A 24,888-nucleotide genomic window follows, 5' to 3' on the forward strand; every position below is an offset into this window, starting at 1 on the left:
CCCTAATCCAAGCTTCATATTGTATTTGAGCAAACCGACCCAGAGAGGGAGACCATGGTGCCCAAGTGCACACTGCATGCCCAGGCGGCAGAAGGATGGAGCCTGTGCCTGACCTTCAGCCTAGAGCTGTTCCCTCCCACTGCCCTCAGGTTCCTCTCTGCCAGACCCATTCCCCCTTCCAAAACCCTGGGCTCACCTCCCAGTTCTGAGGGTCCCACCAGGCGGAACAGAGCTCAGAAGCAGGTGACAGTTTAGCAATTCATCCAGTAGCACGTCTGTAAGGACAGGGCTGTGCCTGTCCCCAGAGGCAAGGAGAGACTGCAGCACGGAACTTTGCAAGGGTTCTCTCTTCCTTAACTGATCTCCCTCCTCCCGCCCTGCTCCTGGTCCTCCTCCGTAGTACTACAGATACATGTGCTCTCCTTGGGAGGAGGTATGGAGGAAGGTGCAGCTGTTTATTGGAAGAAAGGCAACAATCTGCCGTGTGTTATACACTCACACCTAGCAGACGAGGAATGGAAAAAAATAGCTCTATCTGCTGCCACAGAATTATTAACCCTTGGGCTCCAGCTTTGCTTCTCACACAGCTGAATTGAGAGAAACAATACACTTAACCAATGGAGTGCCAGCCAAAGACATTACATCATCGATCAGCATCGTCATTGGCTAATAATTCCTAGAAGGCAACATTCTGCTTCTAGGTGCTTAACCCTTTCCAGTTCATCATAGCAATGACTCAAGTATTTGGTTTAAAGCAATGTTCCTGGACCTTACTTTTATCAGGATCCTCTGGGAGTGCTTTCTGAACTTACAGATCGTTATGCTCCACCCCAAGCCGTCTAAATCAGATCCTTTAGATGGAGCATGGATACTTGTATTTTAAATATTGTACAGAGTGTGGGGACCACTGGTCTATTCAGAAACTCTTCCTCTCCAAAAGATAAATGAAATAACATTTTCCTGAGCATTTATTATGTGACCAGTACTTTACTGCATCATCTCATTTATTACCTACACTGAGCAGTGGATGTTACTGACTCCATTTCACAGGTATAAAAAGTAAGGTTTAGGGAAAATAAATCACTTGCTCAAGCGTTGGAGCCTGGCCTTGTAAGCCAGGCTGTATGCGCACTACCTGGCTCCGCCTTTGAAGCTCCCACTTGAAATCAAACCAAGCCATTTATCTACTTATTGCCTCAAGGTTATAGAAAATATAGATTCTCCTGATGAGCTGGAAAATGCCAGTGACCTGTGAAGAATCGGGGAATGAAGAGAATGATGGATTCCCACAGGAGGTGTTCAGGGATCATGAACCCTTCAGAAAATCATTCTCTTTCTTAGGTCCAATCCTTCTGTTTCTGTTGCAAATCTCAGTTGAGCTGTCACTTACTCGAGGAAGCCTTGTCCCACCCTCAAATCTGGGGTAGATGGCCCTCATCTAGAATCCTAAGGTCCCTATATCAGTAGGCTGCAGCTGCTTGTTTACTCGGTAAACTCCACAAAGTTAGAGCCATTTCTGCCTTCTTCACCAACATGTGCCTAGCCCAGTGCCTGTGACAGGTGAGTAACTCAAACATGACTGTGGAAAGAGGGAGGGAGGGTAGGAAGGAAGGGACAGTCTTTGCTGAAGTTCTAAATAGCATCACACTAAGATGGTAAAGACAAAGAACTAGAAGCCAGGAAACCTACGAAGTAAATTAACTGACCTTGGGCTAGTTCATTTTGGGGGGCCTTGGTTTCTCATTTGAAAAGGAGGACAACAGCATTTCTTCATAGATAGTACGAGGTTCAAATTAAAGGACAATCCAGGCTCAGATGTGCATCCTCCACATTCTCTCTCCCTAGATCTCATCCATTTTGTTGGCTGAGTACTGGCAACTCCCATATTTGTAACTCCAGCCCAGCCTTCCCCCACCAGGCACCGTGTGGATACCTTGGGTATCTTCAAGAGAGCATTTGAATTTTCTCTCCTAACCCCAATATGCTCTTCACCCAGTCTTCTCTACTCTATGATTGGTGCTCCCAATCACCCAGTCTTCTTATAATTGAGGTAAAATTCATATAACATAAAATGAACCATTTTAAAGTGTACAGTTAGTGACATTTAGTCCATTCATAATGTTATGGAACTGCTGCATCTATCTAGTTTCAAAACATTTTCATCACCCCAAAAGGAAACCAATTATTCTTTAAGTCGTCATACCCCATTTAGCCTTCTTCCCCTCAAGCCCCTGGCAAACACAAAACATCAATCTATTTTCAACTTCGATGGATTTATCTATTATGGATATTTCATATAAATGGAATCATATAATATCTGACCTTTTGTGTCTGGCTTCTTTCACTTAGAATGTTTTTAAGGTCCATTCACTTTGTAGCATGTATCAACACTTTATTCCTTTTTATGTCTGAGTAATATTCCGTTGTGTGTACTATACTTTGTTTATCCATATATCTGTTGATTGACATTTGGCATCCACCTAATCTTAAACCATAAACCTGGGAATCATCCTTGATCCTCCCTTTTACTGTATTCTCCATATATAATGTATCAAGTCCTTTTGGCACCCCTAATATCATTCCAATCCTTCTACTTTTCCCCAATATAATTGCTATCCTGTAGTCAGGACCCACATTTCTCTCATCTAACCCCTAATTTGTGACAAGATCCCATTCTTTTCTCTACTACATTTTTCAGCAGTACCTGCATAAACCAGATCATCCTTTCACTTTGGAATTATTTACTGAGCACTTTTCTTCATGGAACTTACTTCCTAGAAGCACAACAGACAACAAACAAAAATATATATACTATAACGTCAGGTCATTACTAAGCTTAAAATCCTTCAACGACTTTTTATTGTACTCTAAGTAAAATCCAAGTTCAACATGGCCTCCCAAGGCATCATCTACTTTCCCAAACTCATCTCATGCTGCTCCCCAATCACATTGTGCTCCATTCCTCCATCTCATGGCCCTTGAAAAGCAATTTCCACTGCCTCTTGGTCTTGACATTTGCTGGATCTTTCTCATCCCTCAGATCTCAGTATGAATATCACTCCTCAGCCTACTCTTTCCTGGCCACTCTGTTAAGTAGATTCACCCTTCATTCATTTCATGCATTCTAGAAACATGTGCAAAACGTAGTGTTGGGCTCTTGAGATAAAGCAATGTATGTCTCCTGGAGCCTTCAGTCTAGCGAGAAGAACCAGCAATAGAGAGGTAAATAAAACGAATGGACAAGTGCTATGAAGGGAGAGTAAAAGGGAGGGGACCCGCTTTACACAGGCTGGTCCAAAAGGCTCTTCTGAGGAGGTTATATTGAAACTGAAGGACGAGAAAGAGTCAGTTGGGAAAAGAGTCTATTACTCTTTATCACATCCTGGCTATGCAATGTGAAATTCTATCCTTCATTGTTTTCTTTTGAAGAAGCAAAGCATTTAATGTCTTTCTGTCTCCTCTAATAGATTGCTCTGTATTCCCAGCACCTAGGACAGCACCCACCATCTAGGAGGCATTCGAGACCCATTGATTAAATTAATAACTGGATTAAAAATAAATGACTTAATTAATTAATCTACCGATGAAATCATTTTAGGGAGCATAACAAATCATATCATTTTGATTGTTGTTATTGTTATTATTTTATGGCAAAAGGACACCTACTTTGTTGGGTTTTGGAAAACTCGGCTGACTGTAAAATGAGAATAAATACCTAACTCAGAGTATTACCGAATAACTGGGAAAAAAGTGCGTAGACATAGGCGCTTGAAAAAGGGAAGAGTAGTCATCATGGCTATTATTATTAAAGGTTCTTTCCTCACAAAAAGCTGATTTACTCAATTCAAACTCCGAAGTCCATTTTCAGATTCAGTCAAAAAGTTTAAAGGCAAAAAAAACAACAAAAACCAAAAAATAAAAACAAAAAACTGAACTTTTTAAATGCCTGCTCGGCACTGGGCAAAGTGCAACGCACTTTGTCAGTTATCTCATTTACTTCCCATCCTGTGAGACCTGCCAGGGCGCAAACACCCCGTACTCCCCCACGCCCAGCTACAGGGAGTGTTGGCTACTCACAGCTGACAGCTAAGTCACTCTTCAGTTATGGGACATCGGTTATGCTCCCTCCATGGGGACGGCTTGCACCCACTAACCGGTCAACATTGGGCTTCAAAGGCCTGGCCACATGTCTCAGGGGATCAACTGAGGCCTCTCTTGCACTGATCACAAATCAACTTCTCCCTCTGCCCAGTCCTGCTTCCCTCTCCCCTCCCCCTTTGGAGAGTGAGACCACTCTCCAGAATCCTCCTACACAAAAATGTCTCTGAATCTATTTCCAAGAAACCTGATCTATGGCAAGTGGGTATGATGATGTCCTTTTAAATCAGAAAACTGAGGTTCAGAAAGGTTGATAATGTCCCCAAGGCACATAGCTAAAGTGACTTCCTGTTCTGACTCCCCAGCAAGACCTTGCTCTTTACTACAGCCTCTAATAGCTGAGGTTGTATTGCTGTGAGACAGAACCGGGAGCAGAGGGAGAGGGGCAGCCCAGCAGATCACAATCCTCCAGGGGCAATCACTGATGACAAGGTCGAGGTCAAAGCCTCCAGAAGTAATACAAAAATGACCTGCAGGTTGCAGAAACAAGTGTCATATGGGGAACACATCCCCACCTGAATGAATCCATGCCCAGAAGACAGGGAGTGGGGCTTGGGGGCAGATGCAGCTGCCCTAAGGGTCCAGAGTATTTGGAGCCACATCCGAAATAATAACTGCAACTTAACAGCTTTCTATTGCTTCGGTCTTCATCCATTTTCCACAGAGCTGCCAGAGTGACTTGATTACTGATCCGAATTCTTCCACTGCCTTCCTTCATCCCAGGGCAAAATTCTAAATAGTCTAAATATTCTTAAAAGGCTGCATTTTAAGATCTGTGCATGGTTTAGCCCCCTGCTATGTCGGCAGATCATTTCCTCCCACTTGCGATGAGCCTCGGATTTACTTAATTATCTGATGCAGGATTATTTGGTGCTCTTAAGTCAGGATGCTGCACTTTTTCCGTTTCTTTACCTTTGCACAAGAAAATCTATATGGAATTTCTGCTATCCCATCAAGCCTCCCCGCAACACACACAGCTCTCAGTCTGGCAAACCCTCCTACTCCTCTAGTGCCCACGCAATAGTCACCTCCTCTCCGAAGCCCTCCTGGCTTCCTCACGCTCGTCTTCTCCACCTCGCGTCCCCTGTACTACGATGCACTGTAATTGTTCCTCCTGTCGTCCTTCTTATCTCCAGGAGCTCCTCCAGGGCCCTTCTTCGTGTGGCTAGGGCTTAGCAGTGTCTGGCACACAATAGGAGCCCAATAAATGCGGAATAAATAGAAGGGGCGCTGTATCAAGAACTAGTCTCTGCTTCTACCTTGGCCAGGGAAACCACCTCTCGGAAGAATTTTTTTTTCCTGTGCCTCGGGATGACTGAGACTAGAATACGGCATGACAAACCTGACCCGCTAGCCCCCGGGCAACAGGCCAGGAGGTGCCTGAAGACCGAGGCGGAGCAGAGGTCCCACCGTGGGGGTCCCTGACTCCCCGCAAGCTCAACCCCGGGCTCTGGGTGGAGATTATCTGAGGAGCCGCTATCCTGAGCCCCTCCGACATTCCCCGCACAGCGACCCGCCTGTCCCAGGGCCGGGCCCCGCGGCCGGGTGGCAGCAGCCTGGGGAGGAAGTGTGGCGCGGCGACTCTTCGCCTCCCCCCCGGGCCCCTCCGCGCTCCCGTCTCCCGTGGGCACAGAGCCGAGCTCCCGGGTGCGCAGCCAGGCGCGAGGACGCCGCCAGCGGTCTCGGCTGGGGGGCGGAGGGGACTCCCGGCTGCCAGAAACCCCTCAAAGTCTACTTTGCTGGGGCGCTCTGCTTACCTCGCGAGCCGCCAGGAACCCGGAGCCCGGTGGTGACTTGGACGCGGCGGTCGCCTGCGGATCCGCTCCTCACCAGAGCTCAGCCTCCTCACCCCACCGCGCGCGAGCGTCTCCCCTCGGCGGCCTGGCCTCCCCGCGCCGCGGCGCCCCATTGGCTCGGGCAGTAAGGCTCCACCCCTCGCGGCCCCGCCCCCCGCATGGCTCCGCCCCCGCAGGCCCCACCCCCGCCATCCCTTCCCGCCTCGCCAAACCTCGCCGCCCCTCGCAGCGCCACGAACGGAAAGTTGCGTCTTCGCTCAGCTCTCCCCCGACTCAGGCAGCCAAGTGAGGTAATAATTCTAGATCCCAAGAGCATCTAAAAGCCCCTTGGGGAGTACGAAGAGTGCAGTGTCTTTGGAAGCCAGCTTTGAGAAAGTCACCTGACCTCCCTGGACTTCAGGAGGCGCCTCTAACAAACCTGTCATCCGCTGCCACAAATGTCTCAGGTAGGACACTAAGCACCAGGAATGCAACAGGGAACAAAGTCTATCTATCACCCTCATGGAGTTTGCATGAGGTGGGTGCGGGTTCAACCTCTTTATACAAGTGAACAAAGAACATAATGTCAGCTCGCTGTGAGCATTATGGAGAGTGATATGATAAGGAAGAAAGGGGCCCAGGGGTTGTCTCCAAGACCACTTTGAACTAGAAGATGAAGGATAAAAGCAATTCCATTGCCTACAGGGGCAGCAAATGCACCGAGGTTCTAAAGCTGGAATGGAGGAGCCTAGGATTGGTTGAGTGGTGACCTAGGGGAAAGTGGGCTAGGCCAGAGGGTTGATGGGAACTAAATCACCCAGAACCGTGTGGGCCAATGTGAGAAGCTTCAGTTTTGTTGTAAGGACAAAAATAAGCCATTGAGAGGTTTTAAGAGGGTCTGTGACAGTGGTAAAAGACCATTTTGGCAGTTGTGCGAAGAATGGAAGCAGAGAGACCAGTTCAAAAGTGTCTTAGTTTGCTCAGGCTGCCATAATAAAATACCACAGATGGGGTGGCTTAAACAATAGACATTTATTTTCTCACAGTTTCGATGCCTGGAAGTCCAAGATTATGGTGCCAGTATGGTTAGTTTCTGGTGAGGGACATAATTCAGTCCGTAGCAGGAGGCTGTTCCAAAAGTCCAGAGATGATGGTGACTTAGACCAAGGTGGTGACAGCAGGGATGAGGAAAGTGAACCTATTGAAATATATTTTGAGAGTATCATGAAAGGTCTCGATGATGGATTAAATTTAGGAGAAGAATGAAGAATGACTCCTAGGTGTTTAGCTTGAGCCACCCATAGGATAATGGTTCTGTGACCAATATGGGGAAGACTAAGGAGAAACAGGTTAGAGACAGAGGGAAATTAAAGGCTCCATTGTAGACAACTGAGAGGCCTATTAGACATCCTACAACAACAGCACTAGGCTCTCTTCAAATTGTTTTACATATATTAAACTATTTGTCTCATAAGTCCCATAATAACCTTATGATGAAAATGTACTCTCACTAGCTCCATATTTCAGATGCAGAAATGAAGGCACTGAAAGGTTAAGCAGCTTGTCTAAGGTCGGTTTTGCTTTGCAACCTGGGGAGTCTCCTGGAGGGTAATTCAAAACTGGCCTCCATACACAGAGGGTAAGGAGAGACAGAAGAGAGGGGTATACCACTCCAGGTTGTAGGTGGCAAGTGTAATAAGCATAGGAACTTACACATGAGGCTTGTCTTGGGCAACCTCAAGATAGTAGATAGTCCACACCCACTTGCCAGAATCTTAACAGTTTATATAGAAGCCTTAAGTGGGTTCAGTCATACACAGTCGGTCCAGATGGTCTCAACAACACATTACTCTCTGGATGTTTTGTCTTTGAAACTGCTCTGTCTGTGGAAACAGTGGGTGAAAGATACATTCCAAGGACAGGAGAGGGAGGGAGGAGCCTCTGGTTGCCCGGGTCCAGGTTTCAGGATGACCAGTGGTCATGTCCTTTTGATGGCCTCCTCCAACAGTGGGTGTCTGGATACAGAAGTCTAGAGCACAGGGGAAGAGTCTGGGGCCAGAGCTATGCATTGGAGGGTACCCTGACCTGGGACTGTAAAAATCACCAAGAAAAAGATAGTATGTAGTGTGCAAAGAGAGGAGAGGCAAGGACTGAGCCCTTGGAAGTTTCTTTTCCAACATCTCCGCTTACTGCCTGATCCTTAGTAAGTGATCTCCATCAATAAGAGAGAATGACCCAAGGTCAGTAACTAAGAGGGAAGAAGACTAGCTCAGGGATCCCAAACTCTAACCCTGTCAGGGGCAGGCAGTGATGTCACAAATGAAGCTGGCAGAGTGTGATAGAACAGGGAGAGTTGGGGACTGTGGCCCACTGAGGTGTGCACACCTGCCTAAGCAGGCAATCATTACTCAGCAACTGCCTTTTGCCATATGGGAATATGGACCCTGAGTTCCCAGATGATCTGATTCTTATTGAAGAGACAGAAAGTCAAATTATGTTAAACCTCTAGATTTTGTAATGTTGGCAATTAATTTTAAAAAAAATTTTTTAAGACTATTTGGGCCAAGACTGTTGTACAAATTCCAATCCCCATATTGGCAGGATTTGCTCCTTTGGCTGTTACTTTCCACCTCTGGGTTAGATAATATCTCAGGTCCCTTTAAGAAATTCCTCACAGTTTCTGTTCATACACAGATGGTGAAAATAGTGGAACATAAAAGGATTGAGGAAATCTCAATTTGGAAACCCAGGGTAGTTTTTCATGGCATTTGGCAAGCCTCATGCCTCTACCCACCTAGCATATCCTTTCAAAGCCTCAGTTTCCCTACCTGTAAAAAGAGGAGGTTTTTAATATGCATAGAAAAGTTGCTTGGGGGAATGGAAAGAATGTTCTTGTCTGGGTCTGCAAATTCAAAAAGCCTCACTAGTACCAGTTTTAAACAAAGAAGAAAAAGAAACAGTGAGACAGACTTTTAGTTGAGAAACCAGGCAAATTACAGCATGGAAAATATTTTTTTATTGCACTATGAAGAGGGGGTGGAAGGCAATTAGATGCGGGAGTACTTAATGGTTTCTACTGAAAATTCAATGTATGACCATCAGTACTCCATATATATCGCCAAGGGTTTTTTTTTGCAGTAATGAGATTCTCCATCATATACTGGAGGTCAGCTGCATGCTAGCATTATTTATTCTTTTGTGCTAAGCTTATTTAATGAAAAGAGCCTGAGAACAGATAATTACTCTCCATAGAATCCATCCCTTTTATCCCCACCTGAGATATTGTTTAAAGCTGAGAACAGCTTATGATTTTAAAAATTATTGGGTTTTGTGTAGGAGAGTGAACGTGGGGTTGAGATCCAGGAGACATCACACATAATCATTGAATAACCTCTCTGAACCTTCTTCATCAGTAAAGTGAGAGCTGGACAAAAGGTGGCTGGCTTCCTAGAAGATACCTGCATTTATACCTCCACATTTCTTTGGGGAGAAATTTTCATTGTGTGGAGACCTGACAATTCCCAGGCCCAGATCCTTTCACAATTCTCCACCTCATAGTCCTCCAGAATCCTCTGGCAGGGATGTCACCTAATTTGGGACAATTAGATGCTCACTCCTGGGACTTTGTCCCTCCAAAAAGTGACAGGGAAGGAGAGAGATTGGCCATGAGATTGACGGTGGCCTCAGCAGCAGCATCCTGAAGAGGCTGGACCAGTGGTTGCTGCTTGGTCATGAATCTTGGCTGACCTCCAGAATTCCCTAGGTTTCTGCCAGTTTCTCAAGCCTGGTCCTTAATGCCATAACTGTCCCCTATCCAACTTTATTTTGTGACTCTCACAGCACTGATAGATTTCCTTCTTGTGTTAGCAGCCCAAATTATTTCTCTTGCTTTTAACCAAGAATCTGGATGGATCCCGGATGGAAAGAAACATATTGCATCATAAGACCCTTTCCGTAGGGAACAATTCAGAGCAGGAATTTGCATACATATGGATGCACACACGGTGACAGATATGCATATTCTCTTACTACTCAGTAAGAAATACAACCCCATAAAACGTTAGTGGTGGTGGTGGTGAAAAAATATATTTATTTCTGATAAGAAGAGCCCAAATAGACTGTATATAACAGATCTTAAAAAAAAAAAGTTAGCAAGCCTTTATGATAACAAAAACAACTGTAGAAATAATCCCTTCTATATGTAAATTTGGTAGTTTGCAAAGGCCTTTCACATGAATCCCCTCATTTCATACCCATTCCTGTGAGGTAGGCAAATTAGATAGTATTCATGGATTATAGATTATATTGATAATAGCTGTCATTTATTTAACATTTGCTTACGAGGCACTGTGCTAAATGCTTTACATACACATATACCAATCATGTTCAGAGATATTATCCCCATTTTATAGGCAAAGAAACTGAGACTCGCACAAGTTCATAATACATAGGTGAGTTGAGAGCTCAAACTGTTGTTAGTTCCATCTGACAACAAAGGATATGCATGCTTTTAACACACACAGTTTGTCATGTAACACAGCTAGTGAGAGACAGAGCTGACACTGGGGTTCAAGTCCTGAATCAGGAAAGTTTTCACTCCATTTGGCTCTAGCTTGTTCATACTTGCCAACGAGGGCATAGTTGATCCTCTTGTCCATCCATAATGAGATTTTTAAGGTCATAGAAAGGATTTTTTTATAGTTCCCCCTCTCTATATATCATAGTGCCTAAAATTTGCACAAAGATGAATTGTTATGTTTGAAGATCGATCTAAGGGGTACAAATGCAGGAATGCCTGTGAGGGGTAAAATGCTTGGTTTTACCATATGGAGGAGTAAAATGGTCTGGAGTCTATCCAGAGAGGGTTGATAAAGTCATCATTTCAATGTGTATATGTATATCGAATAATCGTATTGTACACCTTACATGTATGCAATTTTTATTAAAAAATTAAATAAGTAAAAAAACACAAAAGGTAAAAAGTAGGATAACATTTCAATTTCCCCTGTTTCTAATTTGGATTATAAAAATCTTTAAGGAAGATGGGGAGCTGGAACATAGAATAAAAGAAAATCTGGGAATATTAATTTACTCCTCGACATGAGGCAATTAATTTCATCTGTGAGCCCTAGAAATATGAGGGGAGTGTTTAAAATGTCTTAACATCTACAGTCCTCTTCCAGAATTCCTAAGTGAAGACTCAGAGGTGACATGCCTGGTCTAGAGCTGAGGCAGATTCTGAGCTCAAGACTTTGAACAGTTTTGTGCTTGCTTATTTGTAGCACGGAACATTTTTGCTGACATTGCAAAAGATTGTCATGGCAACCAGAAAAATAAGTTTCCAAGTCCTTGGAGTCCCCCTTAAAGAGAGGCAGATGTCAGTGGGTGTTCCTTTGTAGTTAAGGGCGCTTGAAGGTTTTAGCTGATCAAATCACTTGCAAGGTAATGTTTTAATACATCTGCCTGCAGGACTAACTGGGAAGCAGCTGCAGCGAGGCGGAAAGGAGACCAGCTCCAGTGGGATGGGCAGTAGAAACACCTAAGCAGCGGCTGCATGTGAGAATTACCTCTGGGGGTTAGTGCACCAATGCCAGGGCCCCTGGTGCCCCAACCAAATCAGTTGACAGGGCACGAGGCCTGGGTATCCACAGGCATATAGTTTATGGGCCTCCCAGGTGACATCACTGTGTAATCAAGGTTGAGACCTGCTGAACTGGAGTTTGAGTTCCAGGTTCACAGCTTCCTATCAGGCTGTGTGGCCTTTGGTCAGCCTCCTCACTTCTCTGAGCTTTGGGTTCTTCACCTATAAAATAGGGTAATATAACTAGCTTTGCAGGACTGTCGCGAAGCCTAAATATGAAAGTGCCTGGCAAATACTATGACCTTGATACTAGTTGCATTTGGCTTAGAACGAGCATGGGATTGGAAAATCCAGAGCCACTTTCATTTGGATTAAAATCTTCCTTGCTCTCCACTTCCACCACTTTGAATTTCTCAGGTCTGTCCACACAAGGACACCACAAAGAAGCTACCCCTTCCACATCATTTTCTTTCTACCCTAAACCCCACCTAATTATGACTCTATCTACATTGGCCTCTATATATTCCCCCAACATTTTAGCCAAGCTCAATCACCAAAGGAATAACCAGGCAAGTCTGAAAATTGATTTTTTTTTTTCCTTTTAACTATATGGAGAGGCAAAAATGATAGTGGTTAAGAATGCAAAAGCTGAAACTAGACTATGTCTACATTCTTGCTCTGCCACTTGCTAGTTGTGTGACTCTGGCAAGCTAATTCCTTATCTATAAAACGTATAAAGTTCTTAGAGCAGTGCCTGGCACATAATCAGTGCTCTTCAAGTGTTGCCCATTTTATTTGTATTGAAATGATCAACTGATAGATTTTTCAAAAAAAGGAATACATATATCTTATTTAAAACTCAGACAATGACCTGACCCCTCGATCTCTGGGTAATGAAGGAATGTGGTTCAGAGGTGTGGAGCCCAGCATTAAGCACCACTGGTTTCCGTCTTATTTGCCCCAAACCACCATTGTTCTATTGGAGGAAGGGGCTTGGGTCTTACAACAGCATCCACCATGTCTGGCATCCACCTCTGGCTATACCCTCCTGGGAGGGAAGACAGCAACATGTGCTCCTCTCGCTCCTCTCTCTCTCATCTTTCTTCTCTTTCCTCTGACCCCTTATAGATGATGGGCTAACTATGTCATCCCACCTATGCCTATTTTCCCTGGCAGATACCCACATTGCAGGCCAGCCTCTTAGAGAATAAGAACCATAGCAATCCTGGGATGATGCTTAATTTCATTAACATCATCAGCATGATGGCAGCTACCATGGAGGCACTGTGCTAAGCATTCTACAGTCATTTGCCCATTGAATTATCTGAACAACGCTGAAAGGTAGGCATATAGATTATTTCTATTTCATAGATTTTGAAAACTGAGGCTTACAGCTGTAATCAACTGACTAAGAGCACTCAGCTGTTAAATAAGGCATCAGGGACTTAAGCACATGATTAAATGCCCTTTACTACCCTTCCCTCTGTCAGTTAAGCATCGGGCCACTTTCCTGTGATTACAAGCCCTTCTCCCCCTTCATCTAGTCCAGAGATTCAGCCCACATTCCCGGCCTCTTTAGTGCTACTAGCGTCAGTTGTGTTTCCCTGATTCCTTTCTTCCCAGTTAGGACAGGTGGGCAGAACTCAGCTCCCCATCTTCTCTCTGTCTTATTACTTCTGAAAATAATTTCGACCGTTCATATTAGTTTGAAGAAGTTTAACTCTAGTTATTTCAAATAACAAATGTTGGGAAGTTAGAAAGACTTCAGAATCCTATAAAGTTCTAATATTTGAGCTGTAGCCTAATAAGGAAAAAGAGAAAGGGCTTTGAAACCATTCAAACTTTGGTCTGGGTTCCAACTCTGGACTTTCTGGCTGTGAGACACTCTCTGTGCCTCAGTTTTTTCATAATAATAGCTGCTTCTTAGGGTCTAGGGGCTGAAGGGACCATCAGCCCTGGAATAGTGCATGTGAAGTTAGAGCGACCACACTCAGACAAGACCAATTTAGGGACAATTCCTTACCAAATATTTTCCCATCACAACCAGTTATTTAATTTATCCATTCTGTCCTTTATTTCTCTGAGCCAAAACTAAAAACTACATTATATCAAGCATGCATATTTTTTTGTCAGGTTCTTCCCAGGTCATTTTACATATTTCCCTTTATTAGACTTCACAAAACCCTCTGAAGTTAGAGTTATTGTTGTTCAGAGAAGTGACCTTGTTTGCTCAAGTTTTCACACTTCTTTGTTGAGTAAACTACTTAATCCATGCTAACGATTCCATGTGTCATCTTTGCAAGACAAAATATTTATATTTCCACAAGAGCCTTCTGGAGACTTAATGCTTTTTCCCAAAGGAAGGCCACTAACGAGGGAATTTTCGGGCTGTTGCTGGCTGGCAGGGCTTCTGCTTTGGGCTGGGGCTCTGGGCACCTTCAAATCCCTTCATTTACATGTGAGCTTATCCTTTCTGTGGATTCTCTATTTTCCAGACCCGTCTGGTCCTGCGCATGTGGTAGTATTTAATAAAGAAAATATTTTATCTCATTTCCTCTTTGGTGTGGAAGGAATAGTTTGGCAGGAGTAATCTTCAAGAGATCAGGTTGCATCAATAGAAAGGATTTGAGGCCACACCAAAATGAAAGATACTTACATCCCGTGATCCAGCCATTTCACCTGTAGGAATCTTCCCTAATGACAGACTCACCTATGTGCAGAAGGAGGCACACGCAGTGCAAAGATGTCCATCATAGCATGATGAACCGCCTAAGTGTTCATCAGTAGGGAAATGGCTAAGTATACAATAGCATATCCATGTATGTGGAATATTAAAAAGGACTAAAAAGAATGAAATAGATCCCTATGTGCTAATAATGGCCAAAGAAAATTGCTGAGTGAATAAAGCAAATCGAAGCGTGTATACACTGTACTTATATGTGTGTTTAATGGTGTGTGTGGGTGGGAGCTGGCTGATTGCATTGGGGGATAGAGCTCCCTTTTTTAGTTTTTAAGTCTCTGGGAGAAGAGCAGAGTTTAACTTCCCCTGACAGGTAATTGCTTTTTTAAAAACCATCTCCCTTTGGACATCAGAGAAGTGACTACTATACTAAGTGAAAGGATGCATGGGAAAGCACTGATAGGTCTAAGAAATGTTTTATAAAAGTTAGGGATAATTCTCATCACCATCTCATAGTGGCACATAAGTATTTGTTGAGACAATGCATTCTTACAGTTTTTCTTTTCAAAGGAGGAATGAAGTAATGGCAGAATTTTGCCTTGGTGTTCGTAGAGGCTTGGATTCAAATTCTGCCTTATTACTTAAGTGGTATGTGTAACCCTAAGCAATAACAAAAACAACAACAATAACAACAACAACAACAACAGTTTTCACCTATGCACCGGCCTCTGTGCTAAGTGTTTAACCTGTGTTATCTTATTTCTTTCAAAGACAGTTTGATATAGATATTAATATCTCCATTTTACAGATGGAACAAATGAGGCTCAGAAAAGCTAAGAAACTTACTCAAATTTGCACACTTTATAAGTGGCAGTGTCAGGACCTGAACCCAGAAGCACTGCTTTTAATCTTTCCAAAGTTTTCCTTATCTGCCGACTTCAGTTCTGCCGGTTTTGCAGGGTGATCATGGGGATCAATTGAGCCAATTTATGTAACCTGTCCTGTAATTCAGACCATGGAATGTATATTTGCAGGCAGGTGGAGTACAGGAAACAGGAGTTTTTTTACTTGGAAGAGAGCCTAAGATCTTTTGTTAGCAATACTAAAACACACACCTATGCCTATGATTTTTGTGTTAGGGTCCCTTCCTTATGGCAGGAGAGATTGTGTGTAAGGATTTTTGCCACCTCCAGGATGGAAATTCTTTTTCACCCCCTGGCCCAAATATTCCCCATTAGGCTGCTCTATCAACATGTTGGGAAAAGCACATTCCGAACAGGTGGAATTACAAATTCTGCAATGCACTGCTCTGGCCCTGGCCACTGCTCCCAGCATGAATACCTGCTCATTCATTTATTGCTCTTCTGGGAACTGGCAGCCTCCATCACTGTGTTGCCAGGCAACCAAAAAAGTACCTGCATCAGGAAGTAAACAAACCAATCAGGCCACTCAGAGGAGGAGGTTTACTTGGTTGGACTCCAAGATGGAAAGAAAGTTCTCTGGGTCTCCTCAGGATCATGGCTGCTGGAACCAGCATCAAAGCCGAAGGGAACTTAGGAAATCTGAAACCTCCCTTTTTGGATGGTTACGTGGGGGACTGGTTGGGTGGGAGTGACGTCTTCAAGGTTACATAGCAACCCAGAGGTGGACCCCAGGAGGACACATCAGATTGGATCCCCAGGCTGGTGTCCCATCTATGTTACTTCATTGCCATCATTTCAGTACTCATGTGTGGGGCACTGTCTATGTATCAGGCTCTGCGTGGTGATGCAGGGGATAAAGAAATAATTTAGACATCACTCCTCATTCATTTATCTAACAGTTATTACACTTCTGTAATCAAGGCAGTACAGCATGGTGGTCAAGGGAGCAGGTCCCCACAGTCAGATAGGGTACAAAGTCAGCTCAGGTACTTGCCACTTATTTAGGTCACTTAACCTTTCTGTGCTTCAGGTTTTTTTTTTTTTTTTATTCCAAATAAAATGATGGTAAGGATGAGAATGAAAGAAATAGCTTCTTGTGTTGTTATGCCTAGCACACAAAAAAGTACCTGCATCAGGAGGTTCTATCAATTGTAGTCATTCTTGGTGATAACAGCTGGGACACTTGAGCTTGGACTCTGGAACCAGGCGGCCTGGGTTCAAGTCTCAGCTTGCCTTGTACTCACTGCATGATCATCGTCAGTTACTTATGATTTCTATGCTTTAGCTTGCTTCTCTGTAAATTGAGTATAATAACAAAACCACACAGGTTCATTATGGAGCTAAAATAATTTGATATACATAAAGTATTAGAACGGTTTGTGGCACATAATAACTGCTCTATAAATTTTAACTAATATAGCACATAGACAAATATTTGATGTGCACTTAGTATGTCTCAGGCAAAATCCTAGGAGCTGGAGCTATAAAAATGAATAAAATAGGCAAGTCTCTCTTAGCCTTCATGGAACTATGACTATTATTGCATTCTGAACAATGTCTGTTCACCTCTTGATTCTCGTAACTAGATTAATAACAACTTAAAGCCAGGGGCATGAGATTTGTTAACAGTTGTATTACCTGTGTCTGGCACAGGACCTGACAAGCAGTACATGCTCAGTACATATTCGTTTAATGAATGCTGGGCACTGCCCTGGATATAGGACAATGGTTCTCAACCAAGAATGATTTTGTTCCCCCAGGGAATATTGGACAATGTCAAGGCATCTTCGGTTCTTGCAACTCGGGGGGAGGTGGATAAGGTGGTGGTGGGGTTACTAGGAAAGGAGAAAGATGCTGCTAACCATTGTACAGTACACAGGACATCCTCCCGCAACCAAGATTTATCCAGCCCTGAATATCAAGAGTGCTAAGGCTGAGAAAACCTGGTGTAGGAGAGCAGAGATAAGCAAAGGCTTGTAAAGACTCTTTCCCTTCCAAAGCTCCTGGTCTGGTAGGACCATGATAACATAACATGCTGTGGGCTCTGTAGCTGGTGTGAGAGAGCACGTGAGGACATAGGGAAGAGGCACCAGAAATTTGGCTTCTGGTAGAGTCAGCTTCTGAGCTGAATCTTCTAGGATAGGTATAGTCTTTAGGCAAATTTTGTATGTGCTGAAAGAAGTTGCAGGGAATGTGAGGGGAAGGGGAATAGCATGAGCAAAGGCTCGAATATTTCCAAGGGGTTTGTTTTTGTTAAAGTGCAGGAATGAGAGTGGGGAGCAGAAGCTTGGGCAGGAGATTGTGGGAGTCCATGGGAGGCATAATATGCAGGTTGGGCATAAGGAAGTCTGTCAGAATTTCTCCCAAATCTGTTCTTTGAGCAATAATTCTTCTAAGAGGTACCAAAAAGGGGCCACAGTCAAAGAAGAATGAAAAAAGTGTTCTCTTCCCTTTTAGAGATTTACAAGGCTCACTGCTTCATATAATTTTTGACAAATCGCATATTAAAGAAACTTGATTTATTTCATTTAATTTATCCCAGAGTCTTCCACAGTTATTTGACCATGAAAACTTCTTTCCCAGACATCTATCAACATAGCATCTTCAGCTCTCCCTGGAAAGAAGAGAAACAGGAAAACTATTGATGGTCTTAAGCAATCCAGTGGCGGGATTGGTGTTTCAGGATGATCTCCCTGGCTCTCATATAGCAGTAGGAGGGGTGAGGTTCAGAAGGTAAGAAATGTTAATACATGTTGTTCAAGCACTTGTCATGTTGCTATGGTTTATTGACCCCTGGGCTGTCTCTCCGACTAGATTCAGTGTAGGGAACATATTTATTAATCATGATTTCCCAGTACCTAGCTCAGCCTGGCAGATAGTAAGGACTCACTGCAGATTTTTTGAATGAGTGGATTTTTTTTTTCAGGTACTCTGCTAGACATAGGGTGAATAAGACAGATGCCATCCCTGTTCTCATGAAGTTAACAGACTAGTGAGCACATAGTAAACACTCTGCATGTTTATGGACTGAATGGTTAGAATAAAGAAGACAGAAGGTGGCCAGGACCAGAAACGGGCAGAGCCTGGGAGTCTGTATTTTAAACTAGTGCCCTGGCTACTTCTCATGTCCCGAGACTGGTATTTGGGAACCACTGCGCTGCCAATCAGAGATGATGTCTCTTTGATTGGCCAATTGAGATCAAGGCCCCAACCTTCTTAGATTGGCTGTTTCTGACTCTCACCACTTAGGGCCTTTAAGCCCCTAGACTCACTGTCCCTGAGGCACTATCCTGCCTTTCCTGATTCTGCTTAGAGCCTCTGAATGGAGATTGGCATTGCTACAGGTTCCTTATAGCCCAAACCCTAATGAGAACTGTTTCTCTACTTGACCCTGAGTGAGGTATTTGCTTTTGGTTCCTACTTCTCTGCACTCCCGCTCAACACTCATGACTCCCTCACGGCCGTACCACTGCTTTCCTGGGTCTACAACAATGCCTCTCAAGATCTGCCTGAAAATACCTATGAGGCAAAAACATTTATGTTTTAATTTATGTGCCCATTAAAGCCCTGTTTTTTATTTGATGTGAAATGCAAAGAAGACAGGAAGAGGAGGAGGAGGAGATGATTTAAGAGAGGTTGGGAGATCTTCCTTCATTTTGTCCTGGAGAGAGTTTTCTATAAAAATGGGGGAAAAAAAGTGTGTCTGGATGATGAGTTTATGGCAAGTGGAATCATTTTCTTGGCTGGTCAGAGAGGAAACAGTTGTGATTGTCTTAACTGGTAGCTTTCAGATTCTGGCTTGTGGATAAGTTTCACCAGAATCATCTGAGAAGCTTATGAAAAAATCATGCCCAGGCCCCACCTGAGATCTTCTCCACAGCTAAGGTATAGGAATGTATATTTCTAAAAATATTCCCTGGAGATTCCGATGTGTAGTCTGGAGTGGGTGGCGCTGGGCTGATGTACAATGGGAGATGGACCACTTCTCAGCCTGGCACAATCTCATCCCCTCATTAAGCCAGCTCCAACTCTCTCTGTCCCTACTCTCAGTTCCAGCCCAGCGTTACCCACCCCAGGCCACAGCTGATAGCCCCAAGTTTCTTCCTTATCAATTCTTGGACCCTGCTCATGCCAGCAGAGTCCATTTGCAGTCCTGGCTGTCAAACCCTGGTCTACGAAGCCCCAGGGCTGCCCTCCATTCCAGCTGCGCCCTGTGTGAGTTCTCAGCACAGACATTTCTGGGCAAGGGAGAAAACCAACTTTCCTACAGCTGTCTTAAGGGATATACATTTCCTATCATTAGAGTTGGTAATTTCTCTGATGATGTGAACATTATGTCAACTCTCATCCAACTAAAACAGGTCATCTATTGCCTGGCCCTTCCCCACAGGGAATGGGGGCAGGAGTAAAATGCCTCCTATTTTTGCTCAGGAAAAGGTTGAGATTTTTGTCTTATTCCATTTAAACTTTATTCCCAAAGTTTAAATAAACTTTACTGGCGTTTTCTCATTTGCTTTTACCAACATCTCATTAGGAGAACAAAGGAGATTGCGTGTCCCAGTCCAGGTCTTTACTGAGTGGGACAGAAGTTCTAAAGTCCAGTGTGCACACATACAGCCCTCATGACTAGACCCTGGATCAGTCTCTCAATAAAATCATGTTTTAAAAAGTCAATCTAGCATTCAAAAGGAATTTTAAACTATGCCTGGCTCTCTGGAAGGCTAATAAAAGAAGTCCATTTTATAACCTAAAACAACCATTTAAATTTTCTTTTAATCTTCCTCTCCACTCTTTTTTTATCCCATTTAGGCTCCTGAGCTTACTCTCATGAAATCCTTTAGACTCTAACACCCGGCCCTTTCGGCGTTTGTTTTTATTTTTTCTTTCTCTTTCTTTTGGGTCTCCAGGCATGTCTCTCCTTTCATATTCTTCATACTCTTTTAGATTTGTATCACAAAACCCTAATAAATTGGAATAGCAGGCCAAAACTCTACTAATTGCTGAACAATTTAAAAAAATGTTTTAGTGGGTGTGAGGTAGAGGAGATGAAGACTGGGAACACATACGCACTAATAAACCTCGTCTCCTTCACCTGTGTGTTTGTGAGTTGTTGTCTGTACTATAGGTCAGAATCCTGTAGACAGCCATTGTAATGATATCTTTATAATCTTCCCACAGCAACATGACAGCATTCAGACCTCTAGTTTCTCATAACTAGAAGTTTCCTTCCTGGGTCTCTCTCTCTACCTGTCTCATCTTAAGCTCTTCCAGGTCTATTATCTCCTCATTTTGATGATTCATGTTGTGCTCTGGACTGATGTCAACAGGAAAGCAGGCTGAACTGACTGAATCAGCAGAGGTCTAGGTTAGCAATTGTAAATGTTAGGAGGAGAGCACATAGCTTTGTTTCATGTCTTATTTCTCACTCTTTTCTATAGCCCGGGTTTCCTGTTATTCACCGGGACATTCTTTCACCTCTTCTTCCTGTCCATAGAATTCTATTCCTTCGTGCATCATCGTAACGTAGAGTAAAATATTTTTGATGTGATCTATCCACCATGGTCATGATCAGAATATGAGCCATCATCCAAGCAAGGACAGCCTTAAGAAAAATAAGTAAATGAAAATAAGACATGGTTTCATGATCAGATCTATAGAGGAAAGAGGATCCTCTGTCTTTAGACTTCTATCTTGGAAGTTAGGAAGCAGGTTCCCACTCCAAGGGCCTGGACTACTTTATATCTTGTCTGGCATGTTCTCTATCTATCTGACATTTATTGAGTCCTTATTATGTGCCAGATACTATTCCAAGTGCTTTATGCCTATTAACACTTTTAATCATCCCAACGTCTTTATGAGATGGTTGTTGATATTATTCCAATTTCACTAATGAGTAAAGCCAGGCCCAGAAAGATTAAGAAACTTTCTCAAAGTCACTTGGTTTGTGATGGTGGAATCAGAATTTAAATCACTTCTAGAGCCTGCACCCTAACCACTATGCAATGCTACTTCTCCACCTTTAATTCCAAGTAGCTAGTTGGGGTCTTTACCAAAATAAAATGAGAGCAATATTCCAGTGAGAGAATTATATTGTTGTAGCCTGAAGAAGTAAAAGTTTGGGAAGGAGGGAGGAATGGTGGCTAATATGCGATAGAGATGGAATTTGAGGCCAGTTAGCACTCCAAATCTCAAGGCTTTTTAAGCATTTGGACAGTTGCAGAATTTCATTGGCAGTGATGAAAACCCTTATGCTAATATTTAGGGGGATTTTCTTCATTCTTTTTCTCAAGAAATGTATTTCAGCTTCCTTAGGTGAGTCAGTCACCTGTGCCCCATTTCCTCTGCCTCTGCTTGCCATTATTCTATACCATGTGGTAGAAAATTATCTCATTATTATGCTCCAGTGAGGAACCATAAGTAAAACAGTCCTCATTATACAGAAGAGGCAACCGAGGCTCAGAGAATTTTAGTAAGTTTCCATGATTACATAGCTCGTAGGTGGTAGGACTTGAATCATTGCTGAACGGATCTCAAAGGAGAAAGATTTATGGCGACCCTTATTCATACCAATAGAGACTTCCTTGAAGAGCTTTGCACTATTATAATAAATAAAATCTTGAGCGATTAAATCTGTAATTCTATATTACTTCACAGAATCACATTCTTTTTCCTTTCAGCTTTTCATAGCTGCTTTAATTGAATGAGATTAGAGAAGCACAGCAAATGGAAAGTTTTCCTTTCATGAGCTCTGGGGACTATGCACCTAAAATGTATCTTCCAGACAAGATGATGTCATCCAGATTAGATATGTCCTTAGAGACTGATAACAAGCTTACTGTGAGTGAGTCACCTTCCTTTGGGATGTCAGAATTAGACAGCATCAAATCTAATAAACATTGATAGGCAGGAAAGAATTCTAATGTGCTCAATGAGGTCAAAGAAATTTGGTGTCTAAGGCAGGATCGGTAGCAACCTGGATCTGTTTCTCTTCTAACAAACCTTGAAACTTCTTTTCGCCCCTGCTTTCATCTATATTAGGAAATATACAGGAAATAGGAAATGATAAATAATATTAGGAAATAAATGCTCCTAACTGACTAAATGAAAATTGCTCTGGAGCTTGAATCAGGTTACTCGACTTCTTCCTTGATTCCTATTTAAGGAATCATTACCGTACGCCACACCTATGTCCCTGAATGTACACACAATTCTGCATGATGGTGACAGTACACTTGAGATGGGGTGATTATAAGTAGACTAGTTTTAGGAACTTAATTACTTCTTGGCTGCAGCTGTGTGGCCTTGTAGGTATAAATTTTCCTCTCTGTTCCAGGGTCTTGTGTTTGGTAATTTCTAGGATTTTTCTTAAGATATTTTTGAATACTTGTGTGTGTGTGTGCATGCACGTTCTGAAGTACAAGATCTTTGTGAATTCTGTAAGGAAAACCAGATACATTCCTAGTGCCAATGGGATTTGTCTGCTGTCCCTGGTGCTGAATTGTACAAGACATTAGGGTCCCAAAGATGGGTACTTTCAGCTGAAGGACGAAAGGTAAAAGAAGCAACTCCAAATGTTTAGACTTCATAAAGACTTACAGACCTGGCAAATAGTATTTATCCATATGCCCATGAATGAAATAAACGTGGACAAGCTTAAAAGTAATAGTACATCAATAGGTATATTTATTTAATATATGAAACATTTGTGTCTCTCTTCTGTAGTAATGTGTTTCAAGAGCAGGAATGTTACTTGCCCCTGAGTAGATTCTCAATGAATTTTTTTTTGAGTGAATAATGAATAAATTCCGTCACAGTGCTCAAAAGAAGTGAATATAGATTTAATGCTCAAGAGTAAGAGCCCCAGAAACAGACTGTTGGGATTCACATCCTGGTGTGTTACTTGCTAGCTGTGTGACCCTGGATAAGTCATTTCACCTCTACTCAATAGGATCACCTCAAAGGGTTATCATGAAGCTCAAAGGAGTTAATACATAAAAAAAGCTCAAAACAGAACCTGCAACATTGAAAGTGCTATGTATTATTGTTATTATTACTTCCTTTCATTCCTTTTGTTAAGGATATTTATGAATAGTATATTCAAGACACATGATAATGATTTAAATTTATTGAGAGCGTATGTTGCATGAGACATGTTAATTTACTAATTCTTTACAATGTTACCATGATCTAGGTACTATTATTATTTCCATTATATGGTGAAGAACCTCATAGAGAGCTTAAGTAGCTTTCCTAGGGCCACAGAGCAATTTTAGGACTACAATTTGAACCTAGGTTATCTAGATACAATATCAGGGACCTTAAAAACAACATATTACTGCTTCTCAATATTTTCAATTACCCAATGTTGGTGATGTTGGGGGGCAGGCTGGATATGAAAGGGGTAAATGAGAAAGTGGTGACTCAAAGAGAGTTTGCAGGCTCAAAGAGAATTTTTAAGTTCAAAATCTTCCTTTGATATTGGGTTTTCATAGCCTCACATAAAAGAAGATGAATTCCCAACATTTTAATCTTTTTTTTTCCTTGAGGGGATAGGAAGCCAATGGATATTTTTCCATTCCTTTTCCAATTAGCATAATTAGCATAGAGATCCTAAACACATGCTATGTTTATTTTATCTGTTAATATTGACACAGAGATTAGAACATGTTATGTTTTTGGTTCCCTGTATTACCCCAATCCAGTTTTTAGAATAATTTTAATAATCCATTTCAGGTTTATTGGGTCAACAGTCTAAACTTGAATATTGAACATTCTGTACTTGAAATTCCACTTGCATACTGAGCATAATAAACTGTAGTTCATGTCCAATCATGATGCAATTTGCTTAAACACCATTGTTTTGTTGCCACTTCTTTTCAAAACTAGGTTTCTTTTCAGAGATATCTGAATTGCATGTACTATTTTCAATTTGTAGCAGGAGACTGGCATACAAACGAAATAACAAAAGCTGTATTATTATGGTCCCAGGAAATAACTGGTAATGGCGTAATCAGTTTTTTGTAGGGTTATTTTTCTCCCCGTTTTGACTGCTCAACCTCTCCATCCATATGAATAGGGGAAAAAATTTTTAAGCACATGCCAATAGCTGTTGGACATGGATGGAATTACTAGAGTACAGAAGCTTTACAGATAAAGTGGTTTACCCTTCTCAACCTGCCAGGTTGTCATCATTTAGCCATATTTTGTATGAGCTCTTTAGTCAATGATGGGCATCTGCAGTGTGAAATGTACTGGGACGCTCAGGCAGAAGGAGCTCACATTTATTAAGTGCTTATTATGTGCCAGGACCCAAGCTAAGTTCTTTGCTACATCCTCTCATTTAATCTATGCAATGACCCATTGAGGTATGTACTGTTATTGTCCGCATTGTATAGATGAACAGACTGAGGCACAGAAAACTAAACATTCCCATGGTTATACCTATTACTTATGAAAACTGATGTCTAGGTTTTGAAGCAAGCCAGTCTACCTCCAGAGTCTACACTCTCTATTACTAGGTTCTACTGCCTTCTATGTACTCGTGGTTTTCTAAACCTTACACATCAATACGATGACATTGAACTTGAGTTTATTTTGTGCCAGACATCTAGAATGCTAAAATTATTAAGTTGCACTCTGTTCCACTAAGATATTCATGGTTTCATGTAAACTTTGTTGTAATAAAGGCAGAGAGGGTCACAAAAGAGTAAATGACAGAATCAAACAGGAAGGTGAGAGGAGAGGCCAGGGCAAGCTTCACAATGAGATGGC

The 24,888-nt window shown here is 42.5% G+C and overlaps 1 protein-coding gene and 1 long non-coding RNA gene across 5 annotated transcripts in view; one reads left to right on the forward strand and one right to left on the reverse strand.

Annotated features, from left to right (window-relative positions):
* The window catches only part of SYN3 (synapsin III), a 400,752-nt gene extending 394,751 nt beyond the window's left edge, over positions 1–6,001 (reverse strand). For 2 of the 4 annotated variants that reach the window (XM_036236076.1, XM_036236073.1), the window contains exons 1-2: positions 5,916–5,980; positions 5,187–5,340 (exon numbers count right to left, since the gene is read on the reverse strand). The gene's annotated coding sequence lies outside the window, so the exon portion shown is untranslated. Of the gene's footprint in view, positions 1–5,186; positions 5,493–5,915 lie in introns of those variants that run through there. The other 2 variants (XM_036236074.1, XM_036236075.1) reach the window with 2 other exon arrangements.
* A 187-nt stretch (positions 6,002–6,188) lies between these two features.
* The window catches only part of LOC107519216, a 105,834-nt gene continuing 87,134 nt past the window's right edge, over positions 6,189–24,888 (forward strand). Inside the window, exons 1-2 of the long non-coding RNA XR_001599053.2 lie at positions 6,189–6,400; positions 17,660–17,850. This is a non-coding gene — a long non-coding RNA (uncharacterized LOC107519216). The remainder of the gene's footprint in view (positions 6,401–17,659; positions 17,851–24,888) is intronic.

This window comes from Rousettus aegyptiacus, unplaced genomic scaffold (genome assembly GCF_014176215.1).
Source record: "Rousettus aegyptiacus isolate mRouAeg1 unplaced genomic scaffold, mRouAeg1.p scaffold_m13_p_2, whole genome shotgun sequence".
Classification (NCBI taxonomy): Eukaryota; Metazoa; Chordata; class Mammalia; order Chiroptera; family Pteropodidae; genus Rousettus; species Rousettus aegyptiacus.